Source organism: Poecilia reticulata, linkage group LG11 (genome assembly GCF_000633615.1).
Source record: "Poecilia reticulata strain Guanapo linkage group LG11, Guppy_female_1.0+MT, whole genome shotgun sequence".
Taxonomy (NCBI): domain Eukaryota; kingdom Metazoa; phylum Chordata; class Actinopteri; order Cyprinodontiformes; family Poeciliidae; genus Poecilia; species Poecilia reticulata.
In genome coordinates, this window is record NC_024341.1 from 28062528 (window position 1) to 28065255 (window position 2728).

Genomic DNA, 2728 nt, shown 5'->3' on the forward strand with positions numbered 1-2728 from the left:
TCCATCCGGGTTGCGGGGGCAGCAGCAGCTTCAGAAAAGAGGCCCAGACTTATTTCTCCCCAGAAACTTCTTCCAGCTATAAAAACATTTTTGTTAAATCGATATAAAAATACGTTTTAATCCACTGACAGATTGAAACGTCTCTCTTCCTCTCACCATGTTTTTTAGACATTTAAACATAAAAACAAGTTTTACTGTTACAAACTTTTTAAACAAGAACATTTTTAATCATATAAATCTTTATTTATATCTTGTTTCAAAAAGTTTTCTTGTTTTTAATCACATTAAATCACACACTAACTTCAGAAAAGAGCTGCTAGCTGGCTAGCTAGCATTTATTAGTTGCTAGCTGGCTAACTAGCATATTTTAGCTGCTAGCTGGCTAGCTAGCATATATTAGCTGCTAGCTGCCGAGCTAGCATATTTTAGCTGCTAGATGGGTAACTAGCATATTTTAGCTGCTAGCTGGCTAGCTAGCATATATTAGCCGCTAGCTGGCTAGCTAGCATATATTAGCTGCTAGCTGGCTAGCTAGCATATATTAGCCGCTAGCTGGCTAGCTAGCATATATTAGCTGCTAGCTGCCGAGCTAGCATATTTTAGCTGCTAGATCGGTAACTAGCATATTTTAGCTGCTAGCTGGCTAGCTAGCATATATTAGCCGCTTGCTGGCTAGCTAGTATACATTAGCTGCTAGCTGGCTAGCTAGCATATATTAGTCGCTAGCTGGCTAATTAGCATATCTTAGCTGCTAGCTGCCTAAGATATGCAGCCTAAGATATGCTAGCTGCTAGATGGCTAACTAGCATATTTTAGCTGCTAGCTGGATAGCTAGCATATATTAGCCGCTAGCTGGCTGTCAGTGATTGACACAAACATTTATCTGACAGAAAAATCGTGGTAGAAAAACAAACTGCATCTACAATCATTCCTGCCACAATAAGACAGTTTGCTGGATGAGAAATTATTCCAATAATTGTTATAAACTATAATATTGTTGTTTTAAAACCCTGTTTATATATATATATATATATATATATATATATAACACTTGAAAATGGTGCAAGTATCATATTAAAAATCTTATATTTTATAAGTTTTCTGTCTCAGACATCAGTAAAGTTTAATTTTGTAAATTTCACACTGGAACTGAAAGATAACTATAAATAAAATGGGAATAAAAATCATAAAACCCTAAATAAAACATTATAATGTCGCTGCAAACAAAATTTCCTTTTAAAATATAATTAGGATGTAAATCATTGAGCTCATTTTAATTTGCCATGTGATTAATTACTTATTGTAACAGGCTGTGATTAATGTACTGACTTATATTTTTAAAAATGAATTTCTGACTTTTTAATGCTTTTTAAGACTTTTTAAGGCTTTTAAAGACTTATTAAGGCATTTTAAGACTTTTAAATGCTTTTTAAGACTCATTAAGGCCTTTTAAGACATTTTAAGACTTTTTAAGGCTTTTTAAGACTTATTAAGGCCTTTTAAGACTTTTTAAGGCTTTTAAAGGATGCCCCCGGCTGTTAGCCTCCACAGAGACGTGAAGCTCAGAGTTCATCATTTCAGTGTTTTTCGTTCCGTTGTGATGCGAAGCCAAACGGGAACAGAGCGTTCAGAGTTTAAGCTCTGAGTCAGACAGGAGACGTGTGAAGTGTCCTTTCAGACGGCGTGACAGCATGTGGGAGTGAGCGAACGCTCACAATAACACAGCTTCTCCTTTCTTCCTCCAGTGTGAGCGAGTAAACAACAGATGTGATCTGTGGCAAACTGCTCTCTGCAGAGAGTTTCTCTGTGCAGAAAGAAATCTTCATGTCAGAGCTGGAGAAACACAAAAACCATCAAAAGTCTCATTAACTGTCGTCGGAGAGACGAGGAAGGCTCAGCAGAGACCCGACGGAACCAGACGGAACCAGACGGAACCGCCTGCGACGTGACGAACGGCCTCAGAGGGAAAACTCTTCCTTCAGACGAACAGCCGAGAAAATCAGTCTCATCTGGAGTCTGTCTGTCTGTCTGTACGTCCGTACATCCAAACCTGCAGGTCAGACATGGCCGCCCTGCTCACCTGAGCACAGAAACAGTCACCTGACTCCTCCTCTCTCTGACTCCTCCTCTCTCTGACTCCTCCTCTCTCTGACTCCGTTTCTCCTTTGTACCTTTGCAGCAGATGGCTTCATGAAAATCAGGTAAAAAGTGTCTGAAGAAACATAAAAACCAGCAGCTGATGATGGCGGCCATCTTTCCTCCACCGCGGTAGAAAATCCAAGTGAATGGGAGAAAACCCAGAGTGTCTGGGAAGGGAGATTTAAACTGAATGGAATAATGCAGGCTAACGACGTGACAGGCTGAGCTAACGAAGCTCAGCCTGCAGCTTCATTTGCTGCAGGCTGAGAAGCGTCTACCTCTAGATCTCTGGTTCCTGGAGTTTCAGTCAGAACCCAGAGATGTTTCTGACGCGTCTGACAGACGGATGTCTTCAGCCTCCGTTTCCTGATGGTCAGCAGGAAACTCCGTCAGTCGGCCCAGGGCTTCCTGCCTCCACCAGCCTCCATCAGACTCCACCGGCCTCCACCAGCCTCCATCAGACTCCATCAGACTCCATCAGCCTCCACCAGCCTCCACCAGCCTCCATCAGACTCCACCAGACTCCACCAGACTCCACCAGCCTCCACCAGCCTCCATCAGACTCCACCAGACTCCACCAGCCTCCACC